Source organism: Camelus ferus, chromosome X (genome assembly GCF_009834535.1).
Source record: "Camelus ferus isolate YT-003-E chromosome X, BCGSAC_Cfer_1.0, whole genome shotgun sequence".
NCBI classification, from domain to species: Eukaryota; Metazoa; Chordata; class Mammalia; order Artiodactyla; family Camelidae; genus Camelus; species Camelus ferus.
The window spans coordinates 5,251,295-5,264,613 of record NC_045732.1 but is presented as its reverse complement, the minus strand read 5'-3'; positions in this window follow the sequence as shown (position 1 = coordinate 5,264,613).

Sequence of the window (13,319 nt, the reverse complement as noted above, 5' to 3'; positions counted from 1 at the left end):
TTTGACAGTGTACTATCCATCCCTTAATAAATCTTCACTTTACTTCCTTAACCTTCATGTCTTGTTTCTGAATTCTTTCTGCGATGAGACAAGAACCTAATCGCCAAGAACACCGTGACCCCTTGGGCTCCAGCCCTGCCCACCAGCAGGCCAACATCAGCTATGGGACACACTGGGCCTCTCAGTGAATAACCCCAGGATCTAGTCCCACCAACCATCAGGCCAGGACCAGCTTTGGGACTAAGACACCTAGCAAGCTGTATCAGGAACTGGCCCTACCCACCAGCAGGTTGACACCTACTCTGGACTCACAGGGCCCTGCAGCCAGAGACTCAGTAGCCTGGCTCCACCCGACAGTGAGCTGATACTAGCCCCAGGACCCCTAGGGCCCCAACTCCACTCACCAGCAGGGCAACACTAGTCCTGGGACCCCTCACCCTGAGATCCAGTCCTGCCCACCAGCAAGGTAATACCAGCTCCTAGACACATTGGACCCCTCAGTCAGCTGGCTCAGGATCCAGCACCACTCACCAGTGGGCCAACAGCAGTCTGGGGACACCCCAGACTTCTCAGCCAAGCATGTCAGAAACTAACCCTGCTTGGTCTGAGGTGTCCCAGTAGGCCGACTCTAGATCCAGGACCCCTGGCACTGGAAGCACCCACTCCAGAACCTGGCTCTTCCCACCAGTGGGCCGGTACTAGCCCAGGGACCCCTCCCCAGAGCCTCACATCCAGCAGCCTCATGAGTAGACTCCACCCACCAGCGGCTGGCAATCTCCATACAAGGCAGGGCCTGGCAATCAGCCAGACCTACCAGGTCACCTACAGTAGTAAGCCCACCACAACAGAAGGACTCAGACCAAGTAGGGAGCAACCCTAGAGCATACAGCTCTGGTGACCAGAGGGAAGTGCTCTGCTGGAACACACAGGACATCTCCTACAAAAGGCTACTTCTTCAAGGTCAGGAAATGTAACCAACCTACCAGATACATAGAAATAAAAACAGCAAATTAGAAAGCCACTGAAACATCGGTCACCTTACCAATCCCTCTGATGATCTGGCTTCTTCCCTTCCCAATTCAAGGCTGTCCTTCGGGGGCTGGGCACTTGGGTGAAGACACTGAACTTTACAAGGAGCAAGGGATCTGCTCCTGGCTAAAACTTCCAATTCTTTCGTCTGTACCAGGGCTAAGATAGTGTTCAGGAAATAAGAAGTCTTCTGAATGATAATTTAGATTCCAGAAAGCTGTGAATTCTAGTGCCAGGCTCAGTCCTCAACTTGCTGAGTGATACTGTGCTAGGCCATTGGCCTTTCTGGTCATCACTGCCTCCTCTTCTCTAAACTTAGGGAGTTAAATAGGCTGATCTTCTGAAGGTCCTTCCAGCGTCAACAGTCCAAGCTTCTAGGAGTTTGCTTCAGAAGTTTTAAGTATAATGGTGAATCCGTGTGAGCATACTTCCTCATCATCCCTTCTGAAGTGTCTCTGGCTACCCAGAGACCAGAAGATAGAAGTGGGAGGGGCATACACCAAAGAAGATAATTCTATGGTAGCCCTGGACTTCAGAGAGAAACAAGTAAAACTGATGAGAGTGGGAAGTTTCTATTAGACAAACAGCAGCACTAATAAATCCTGGCCTTTGATCGAAAGATATTCATGGGAAAGAAGTGAGCAGCTCAGATTCTACTGTGGGTACTAGGAGTAAATGCAAGTTTGTTTTCAAGTTGCTAAGGCTAGAATGAGGAGAGCTGTTCAGGACACCAAAATGCAGGCAGGAAGGAGAGTAGAAAATAAAGATGGGTGGCATATTTTCCAGCAATTGGCAAAGAAAGCCCCAGATTTCTCTAAAGAAAATTCTTTATCTCAGAGAGACAGCTTCCTTCCAAAAGGCCTGGAAAGGGCTTGTGATGCCAGGCCACTATGCAGAGATTTCCAGAGGCAAAAGATTTTTTTTTTCTTTTGTCAGTAGAGGTTGAGGTAGAGTATTGAGGATTTCCAGGAAAAGATGGTGAGATGGTGCACTGAGGAAATGTAAGCTCCAGGATGGCACAGTGGATTTACTGTCTCTTTTCTGTCCCAAGTTACCTCGCTTACCTCTCGTACCCCACCTCCTCCTATTCAAGGGTAATACCTCCAAAGGAGCCAAGACAATCTTGCAGATGCATCTTGCTGGGGTTCCCCAATGCTATATTACCATCCCCTTACCCTTGGAGATAATTTTGCTGATACAGAGTATACTTTGAGGAGGCTCACTCCAGCCCACTGCGTGCTTTGGGCACAATATGCGTCCATACTCTCACCAGCAAGTTACTGGCTGCATCCTGGGTCAAGGACATAAAGAGAAAAAGACCCCAGAGTGGAGTGGAAAGGAGTTTGGATCATCCCACTGGATTTTTGGAAGACATGAAACCATCTCACCTCCTTTGAGTAGATTTGCCCAAATGCCTGTGGCTAGAACATCCTACTGCACTGAGTCTCAGTTGCCCATCCAAGGAAATAAGGATAAATCCTTTGTAAAAAAAATTAATAAACAGAAACCACAATTAAATCAGAGTCAAGAGACCAGAAGAGGGAGTTCTTGCAAGCTCTGACATAGCAGAGCCCAACAGGAAGAAGAAAGATTCCCTCTTCTTGCCTGGCAAGAGCTTGACCAATGAAAGCCAGTCACAACTGAGCCAATGAAAAGCCTTGGGCTGTTTGTTTACTAGAGCCCTCTCAACTTTTTTTCTCCCTGTATAAAATTGTTCTCCTCTTCATTTTTGCTGGGGTCTTGCATGTGGCTCACCATGGTTGCAGACCCCAAATTGCAATTCCTTGCTGATCCCGAATAGACCCCATTTTTTGGCTGGAGAAATAACTGGCAGTCTATTTGTTTGGGATAAACTTTTTTTGTCACAGGCCTGTTGCCAGGGTTGAGCAGTATGTGTAAAGTGCTCAGTATAATACCTAGCATGTAGTACATACTGGTGATGCCTTTTTTGACTAGAGTGACATCCTGGTTTGCCCAGGACTTTCCTGGTTTTAGAACTGAAAGTCTCACATTGTGGGAAACTCCGAGTTCTGACATATTGAAACAGTTGGTCACCTTATTTTCGATCTTTTCAACTCTCCAAATGAAGGCACAATGCAACCATCTAACATCCTCATTTGTTTGACTCACAAACCAATCTATTTCTGTGTTTCTCTAATCAAAATTCTAAAAATCTGTGGGAAAAACCATAGGCTTAACAAATTGCAATGTGCTTCTAATGTCTATTCCTCCTAATAACTTTGTGTCCTAGGGCAATGCTTCTCAACTTAGGTGATTTTACACACAGAGGATATTTGGCAATGTCTGTAAGCACTTTTTGTTGTCACAATCTGAGGGGAACAGTGTGATACTGATATCCAGTGGGTGGGGGCCAGGGATGCTGCTAAACATCCCACAATGCACAAGACAACTCTAACAATGAATTATTTGAGTCAAAATGTTAATAGTGCTGAGAAACCCTGGTCTAATGGATATTATTAGCTCAATAGTGCTACAGATGGAGACTCTGAGGCTGAATGAGGTACGTAGCTTAAAATCAAATTGCCAGAAAGTGGCCCAGATAGGATTCAAACCGAGACTGGTTGACTCTGGATCCAATTCTTTTCTTACAATATTGCAATGCTCCTGAGAAATATTTTCTTTCTCACCTCATTGGGAGCTTTTTGATATTGAAATTATCTTTTAATATTAAACTTGATCAGGGTAATATGGTGATCTTTTTTAAAAGATAAAAGGCACTGCAAGACTTATAATAGAAAGCAGAGAGAGATTCCCTTACCCCATTCTGTTGTTGCTTTTGAATCCCATTTTTCAGAGGCAATCACTTTCAACTCTTTTAGCCATTTTCCTGGTATTTTCCTCTACAGCTTTAAGTAATATATTTTTATTTTGTTACATTTTTTTTATTTTTTAATTTTATTTTATTGAGTTATAGTCATTTTACAATGTTGAGTCAATTTCCAGGGTAGAACACAATTTTTCAGTTACACATGAACATACATATATTCATTGTCACATTCTTTTTCACTGTGAGCTACCACAAGATCTTGTATATATTTCCCTATGCTATACAGTATAATCTTTTTTTTTATCTATTTCTATACATATTTGACGGTATCTACAAATTTCAAACTCCCAGACTGTCCCTTCCCACCCTCCTCCCCCTTGGCAACCACAAGTTTGTATCCCATGTCTATGAGTCTGTTTCTGTTTTATGTTTATGTTCATTTAATGTCTTTTTCTTTTCTTCCTTTTTTTTTTTTTTTTTTTTTTTTTTAGATTTCACATGTGAGTGATCTCATATGGTATTTTTCTTTCTCTTTCTGGCTTACTTTACTTAGAATGACATTCTCCAGGATCATCCATGTTGCTGCAAATGGCGTTATGTTGTCGGGTTTTATGGCTGAATAGTATTCCACTGTATAAATAAACCACATCTTCTTTATCCAGTCATCTGTTGATGGAAATTTAGGCTGTTTCCATGTTTTGGCTATCGTAAATAGTGCTTCTATGAACATTGGAGTGCAGGTGTCTTTTTGAAGTAGGGTTCCTTCTGGCTATAAGCCCAGGAGCAGGATGACTGGGTCATATGGGAAGTCTACTCCTAGTCTTTTGAGGAATCTCCATACTGTTTTCCATAGCGGCTGCACCAAACTGCATTCACACCAGCAGTGAAGGAGGGTTCCCTTTTCTCCGCAGACCCTCTCCAGCATTTGTCATTTGTGGACTTTTGAATGATGGCCATTCTGACTGGTGTGAGGTGATATCTCATTGTAGTTTTGATTTATTGCATCCCTGACATTGATAAGACATAGCTCTTGTTAGAAATGGGATGATGAAATCTCCAAAACTCAAGTTATTAACTTCTCAATTTTTGCCTTGTATCCTGCAGCTTATCCCACCCCCTTCACACATACACACACACACACCCCACAAGGCACAGGATATAATGGCAATGATGGTTTGGTCATTGACTGGGGTCCTTGAGAGCCCTGGAGGTGAGTAACAGCTGGGGGCCAGGTTGATGGTACAGAGGGAAAAGTGGAAAGTTCATCCCTACCAAGGTAGTAGTCAGTTATAATGAGGCAGCAGGCCCATCCTTCTAGGCTCTTGGCATCCTCAAAAATGTCTCCAGCCCCTAATTCCAAAACCAGTTCCCAAGAGGGGCAACATCTTGCACTATAGAGCTCATAGAGATGACCTGTTGATGTAATCTAGCCCTAAGCTCTCATTTTACAGATAGAAAAATGAAGTCCAGAAAAGGATCTGGTTCACTGTCTTGAGTAGGAAGAGGGACAGGAATACTAGGGTATCCTGCCACCTAGTGCAGAGCTCATGTCACTGCGTTCTCTGGAATCAGGCTTGCAGGCCAAGCGGACCCTTCCACATGAGTGCTGAGTGCAGGCCAATCCACTTCCTTACACCTATTTACCCTTAATTCTCAACCAGAAGACTCTCTTAATACACTGGAATTTGAAGATCCTGAGGCAGATGTTAGCTATGGAGATGAGGGAATATTAGAACGGAAGGGGGCTATGGGCCCTTCTCCTCTCCCTTTAGACATTTCTTTTACACGGTGATCCTGAGCTGCTGACTCCCATCTCAACCTCATCTCCTGGCCTCACTGCCTAGCACCCATTCTCCCAATGCCCTTGACCTTGGTCAGTTTTTCCTTTCAAAAGCTCCTAAACCTCAAAGCAAAGAACTAACCTTAAATATAACATTTTCTACACTCCAGCTAGCCATTCCATATACTTTAATAACCTGCCAGGCCTTAATAAGCATCTGAATTTGGGACCCCACTCCACCTTGAGCCCTTATTCCCTAAGGCAGGCAATCTAATTAAGTATTCCAGCCATGTATTTCCTGCTCACAGAGAATACCTAGTTTACTCTATACCGGTTCTTGAAAGATGATCTCTAAATCAACAATATCATCACTATCTGGGAACTTGCTAGAAATAAAAAATATCGGACCCCACTCCAGACCTACAGAGCGAATGACTCTGGGGGTGAAGCCTGATAACCTTGATCTTAACCAGCAGCCCCGGTGATGATGCTACATTCTAAACATTGAGACTTCTTCCTTGTACTCTTAGATTAGCATTACAAAGAAGCAGAATGGTATTGTTTTAGGGATATTAGGAAGCAGGGACACTGAGAAGAGTTATGCTTTGTGCAACTCCAGAGGCCACCCTTCATGTAGATGTGAATGGTGCCATGTATTGTGCAGTGCAGACCTGCTAGTATGGGTGCTATTCCTCTTCCTGACACCAAAAGAACTTAACAAATAAAAGCCAAGAACAGAACACCACACTTTCTATTATCCTCACAGTGATGTTCTAGACCTGGGTCATACAGGCTAGAATCAATTGTGTGCATTTCTTCCCAGTTCTGCATTCAGTGATTTCACATTGGTAGAATGAAAGTAGCTATGATGAAAGTATTTAAGTCCTGGAAATCAGCAAACAGTATAAATCAGGATTAAAAAAGGTTTTTAAGATCTTGTTTACTTTTCCTAATGGGGCCACCAGGTATAGCTGTGTGAATTATGTACTACAACACTACCTCTCCAGTAAATCTGCACAAGAATTTTATTGTATCATAGTTCTTAGTTGCAAAACATTGGTAACAAAGTGAATGCCCAGTAATAGGGAATGGTTGAAGAAATTATAGTACATTCTTGCCATGGAATATTATGCAATCATTAAAAAGAAATAATTGCATCTGTACCAGATGACTTGAAAGGGTTTTAATGAGGTATTGTTGAAGGCACTACGTAGAAAAGTTTTTACAAGATGGTCCCATTTTGGAAAACAAACAATGTGTGCATCTATGCATAGGAATGTGCATAGGTTATATGCAGGGAAAGACATATCAACATGGATTGTGGGAATGAAGGGAACAAGGCATCCTACAAAAAGACTGTTCAAAATATCACCAATATTTTTATGGTCAGATTTATACAGCTAATGGCAATTTATATAGTCTGTAAATGTAAACTTTTTGGAAGAATATAATTAAAACAATATAAAATTGGGAGGTAGTGAGATGATAATAGGTGCGGCAGTAGTATAAAGGATCCACCTGGTGTCACATTTCCCCAAGTGGAGCTATCACCTAACCTTGGTCAGTAGAGGATCAGGACTGAACACTTCTTAGCTGCTTGATGCCCAACCCTCAAGCTCTGGTTTTCCAATCTAATACAGAGTTTAACTGCTGCAACATAGGGCACAGATGGGTCATTTGACAGGTGTAAAATGAGACACAGAATGGTGATCAACCAGAAACCAGCTGTGCTGTTTTGGCTCTAATAGCAACATCCCAGACAGGAGGAAGCTGTGTGCTTCCTAATGGTCTCTGAGCTTGTGTGAGGACTAGGCTGCTGAGCACCAATCTTTCAGGACTTAGCCCCCCCAAAATACTGTATTTATCCCCTTCTATTAGTAGTAGTAAGGGCAAAGATTTTGACACTTTTAACTTGAGCAATATCTCCCTTATCTTTAGCACTTTTTCTATAATATCCAGTAAATATCATCCTCTTCTAATTTTTAATTGCCTCCTCCTATTCCTTCCATCTCCATTACCAATGTTTCATTCTAAATTCTAGATCAAACCCATTCTTCAGAGAACTTCCCTGAACTCTTTGTTACTCTCTTATTCCTGTACCTATTTCTTTATTTTTTTTCCATATCTCTTATCAGTACCTGAAATTATATCGCACAGTATTTGTTTTCTTGTAGGTTGTCTCTCTCCTTCCAAAATCTAGGCTCCATGAGGGCCAGGACTTTGTTCTGTTCAGTGCTACATCCCTACTACCTGTAACAGTGCCTGTTACATATGAGTACTCTATATTTCTTCAATGAATTACTGAATGCATGAATACCACTCAGTCTCCATCTTCCTTCTATACCTTTAGGATATAGAGATTCTTCCACCAGGGTTACAGAAAGCCATAAAGAAACTTGTGTCTGGAGCTTTGGAGCAACATTCACTCTCCACTCTCCTTATAATAACTGTACAGCCATGGTTCAGACCCTTAGGACAGGTTGTTTTGTTTTGTTTTGTTTCATATCATTGCAGTAAGATTCATTTAAAAGTTATTTAAGAAATTTCCAAATATAGACAAAAGTAGTTTTAACAGTTATCAACATACAACCAATCTTGTTGCACCTATACCCTCTAGTCTTACTCACCACTTTCATTAATTTTCCATAGCTTAAATAGGATATAATTTTCACACAATATACTGCATATATCTAAATTGTAGTTTGATGAGTTTTGGTATATGTAACCTTCATGAAACCATGGCCACAATCAATATAATGAACACATTAATCATCCCAAAAGTTAGAACAGTTTTTTTTTTAAACTACAAGTTGTAACACAATAGTCATTATGGAATGACTATTGACTAGTCACTTCCAAGATGACTAATGAGAGACAAATCTGGATAGCACTGGAGCCTCATTTCCTTCCTCTTATCAGTAGCTTAGCTGAGAGTTGGCTGTGCTGTACTGAGCCAGTCACAGAAAGACAAGGCCTTTGGCTGATATCAGCATTCCTGGCAGACCAGGCTCTTCCAAGAGGGCCCTCAGTATGCTGACCTTGGTCCTGGGTGTGCAAACTCCCTAGCATTGTTCCTGCTCTGGAAGATCACTGATACATTTCTTGTTACTTAGATAAACTAGGTGTCACTTTAGCCCGTTTTCCCAGTCTGGAGGCAGAGCTTGTGTTCTTCTGGAGTGCTCACAGTGGCACATTCAGCATGATCTGCAAACAAACCCCTCTTTCCTGAGACTTTGGCTTTGGTGTATGCAGAACATCCGTGACTGGCCTATGCTATGGAACAAGGAGAGTTCAGAAGACTGTGCAGGCTCTTCTACTTCTTGGCTTTCTTGTAAGTTTTACCCCAATAAACCCCATATTGATCTGTACCCTGTGGCATGTCGAAAGCTGGCTCCCCAAATATTAACAACAGAGCCTGTTGATAAGAGAAAACTGAATCTATTGCTTACAGGGGTGAAGGAGAACTTCACTTTTGCAAAGCTTCAGTGAAAGTGTCTCAGAGGGAGAGAAGGCAAGGTTAGAACTAGAGAATTGGAAGTTTGGTTTGATGTAGCTCTTTCAATGCAAGGACTTGATTACAATTAGATAAGGCTCATAATATAACAGTCCAGGATTGGTAGAAACAGCAAGACAAGGATTTTTGAAATGAGGGATTTGAAGACTCTTATGGCATTTCAAACTCTGTTGATGTTTTCTATTGGAGAGTTAGTTGTTGGGATTTTGAGGGTGTTCCTGTAATGAACCATCTGCTGGGGCAAGGGAGTACTGGAAAAGTAAAGTTATGCTAATGAAGACAGTAAAATAGCAAAATCATGTTAGTGTAGACAGTAAGGTGCGGTTTCAGTTCTCAATGTCCAGGCTACATGGGAACAGAAGGTTTTGGTTCTCAGGTATTAGTGGTGTACATCCGTGACCCCCTTATATGACATTGATGACCAGCATTTTTCAAAAAAATGAAACTAAATAAACTAGAGTTGAATTGCATGTAGTAAAGGTGAGAATTGTTTCATGGAAATTTTGTTTCAGTTATACATATGTACAAGTGAAATGAGTCATGAAGTGAAATGTATTTCTTACAGTAGGTCTGGATCCAGAAATGTTTGAAAACTACTGCCTTAGATAAATGCTGATAGATCCCTAAAAGGGATGATCCCCTCTGTCAGCCAGTTTGCAATGCTCCAATCTAAACTTTCATGCTAGTAGTAAAGGAGCATCTGGCTTTATTAGGGAGAAATACACAATCTAAGAATTGGAAGAGAGGCCTTGTCCAGGTAGATTAAGGGTTGAGTGGAGACTTTGAATCTATAAGGCTGTCCACCATTTTGGCAAGAGCTGAAAGAAGCCACATTGCCACTGCAGTACAAAAGATGGAGGCTAGACAAAAATAATAATTTCCCGCTGTGAGCATTGTTAGGGTCTAAAACTAATCCTTAAGCGGATATAGGTTCCCATTTGACTGAGATACAATCTATTTAGTCAGGGGACTGGATAAGATGAACTCTGGGGCCCCCTCCATTGGGAGAATATTATGATTCTAGAGAGGATCGTACAATAGAAGGAGGCAGTTAGCCTGAGATGTGTTCTCTGGCTATCACCTCCCAGCACCTGATTCTAAGTATTGTTGGATAGAACGATAAATGTGGCACAGCAGCCAATGAAGAGCTTCCATATTTGAGTGGGTTACCTAACTCTCTGAGGAAATTCTGCCAGTTTATGGCTTTAGAAGGCTGGAGGTTTTGGAAGGGACATTAACCCTGTACTCCCACCCCCATCCCCAACAGGCCTGAAATTCCTCAGAAGGTTCCATTCCTATGGATAAAGCACTATCTTCTCCATTTAAAATATAAATTCTCCTTTGGCTCAGAATTTTAGCTTTTCACTTTTGTTTTTCCCACTTATCAAAAAAAGGCTTGGGTTAAAAACACAGTTTGAGAAAAACTGCAAAACTCCTTAGTAGGAGTTGATGTGGTTTCCTCCAGAATTCATGCAGCAAACAAGGGTTAAGGTTAATTGGAGCCCTGAATTTCCCTACTTTTGAAGCTTTCATGATTTGAAGCAGACCTGTTTACTTAGGTAAACCACAGCCCGTGTCTGAGGGTTATGGAAAGCCTGTGCTTCAGAGCTACACAGACCTGGGAGAGAATTGCATTTCTCTTCTTTCTTAATAATGTCATCTTAGGCTATGCAGCTGAGCTTTAGTTTTCTCATCTGTAAAGTGATAAGAACAAAACCAACTTCACAGAATTGTGAGGACCATGTGAAAGATAAAATGCATGGGGCAATTAAGGGGATGATTTTATTCAGGCTATAGCCAGGGGGAGAAGGCTTAAAGCAAAGAAAGTAAATTTAGGATTTTATAAAGGCAGGAAAACAAAGGAGTCATCACAAGTTTATGGGAGTCATGAGGAAGTACGGAGAAGGTCTTAGAATTGCCAGGGCGGGGTGGTTATAGCTCAGTGGTAGAGTGTGTACTTAGCATGCACAAGGTCCTGGGTTCAACCCCCAGTACCTCCATTTAAATAAATAAATAAATAAACCTAATTACATTCCCCCCAAAAACAAAACAAAAGAATATGCCAGGGCAATGTGGTTCTTAACAATTAGTCAGGATTTGTTTGTTTGTTTGTTTAAGAACAAGAAAGAGTGGGGAAATTTCTCAACTGTGGCTGTTTCCTTGGAGCTCAGGACTCAGATAAAGTTTAATGTTATCAAGCACTTAGCACAGGGCCTGGCCCATGGTAGGCATTCAGCAAGTGTTTCTTTCCCTCTCTTCCTCCAATGGAAGGATGCACAAAGTGGTGTGGTGGCTCAGAGAAGGGCCTAAGATTTACTCTGCTTGAGAGAACTGGATTTGACAAAGGATGTTCAGTATTAAAGGATGAATAGTGGCTTGCCAAAAAAGAGGGAAGAAAAAAGAACATTCTAGGAATGCTTACATAACAGAAAAAGGCATAGATGCTTATAGGAGATTTGAATATTCATAGACTAACAATAACTTCAGCGTGGTTCAGACAGTAACTTGATGTGAGGTAGGCTAGAACCAAAATGTAAAAAACCCTTGAAAAGCCATTTAGTGCCTAATATTTCAGGAAAACAGTCCGGGAATTTATGATTCTAACAAGATTAGGTTCCAGTTTGTGAGACCCCCCCCCTTCCCTACTGTGTAAGGGATGGAGTAGGGGAGACCAGTTAGGTAAGTAATACATGATTCAGAGAGGACTGAAGCTTGAACTAGAGCAGTGGCCATGAGGATGTCAAGGAGAGAACTGTTTTCAAAAATAGTAAGTAGACTTCACTAGACAGATTATATAGTTGATGGCAGCATGGAGGTGAAGGAGGAAGTGGAATAGCGGAGGATGATACTGTTAATAGCAATATAGGCTAATATTTCAAGTGCTTACAACATGCTGAGCGCAGTTTTAAGGGCTCTACACTTTAATCCACATAACAGTCCTGTGAAGTAAGTGCTTTTTCTCCATTTTTAAATGAAAAAAAATGAAGCATATAGAAGTTAAATAACTTGCTCAAGTTTTTACAGGTAGTAAATGGTGAAGCCAGAATTCAAGCCCAAGCTGGCTGAGCACAGAGATTGTGACTGGATAGTGTTACCATTAATGAGGATTGAAGGATATTGGAGGGGGCTGATTTATAGGGAAAATATTTTAGTTTTGGACAGATTGATATTGAGTGCAATTGGGAGATGATTAAATGGGCCTGGAGCTCCAGAGACAGATTAGGATTAGAGCTGAAGGGTTGAAGGGTGTCAATTTAGAGGCAGGTGCTCAGTAGGGGCCTTGGGACTGCCTTAGGTGAGTGGGATGCAGAAAAGTGGGGATGGGTAGAAGAAGAGAAATGGTGACATATATAAGGAGAAGCAGTAGCTTGAAGACAAATTAGATATACTTCAAGATCTTATGAGTAATGCCTTAGACTTAGAGAGTGCTCATTTAATTGAAGCCCACTGGTACAGCTGGAGGTATCCTGCAGCATCACATGCCTAGGGATTCTTAGGATTCTTGAGCATGTGCCAGGATGGATTCCATACTGCCTGTGGCAAGCTGAACCACCCCCCTCCAAAGACATCCACATCCTAATCTCTGGTACCTGTGAGTGCCACTTTATAGGGTAAAATATATAAATAAAATAAAAGAATGCTACTTTATACAATAAAATAAATTTTAAAATACATTTAATTGCAGATATAATTAAATTAAAGATCTTGAAATGGGAAGATTATCCTGGATTATCCAGATGGTTCCTAAATGCAATAACTTGTAGTAGAGGGAGGCAGAGGGAATCTTACACACAGAGAGAAAAAGTGAAGTGAAGATGAAGCAGAGAGACATTTGAAGATGCTGGCCTTGAAGATTGGAGTGATGTGGCTTCAAGCCAGGGGATGCCAGTAGCCTCTAGAAGCCGGAGAAAAACAAGGAATGGATTTCCCCCTAGAGCACTCAGAGAGACTATGGTCCTGTCAGCACCTTTATTTCAGCAAAATAATACTGATTTTAGACTCCTGACTTACAGAACTGTGAAATAATTTCTATTATTTTAAGCCACCAAGTTTGTGGAAATTATAGCAGTTATAGCAGCTGCAGGAAACTAATACAGTGCCTCCTCAAAGCTATCACCATTTAACAAACTTGATCCAGCAATTCATAATTCTTGATAGGTCTCAGGACTCATCTGCCACATATTAGACATGGTGGTCTTGTTATGTGC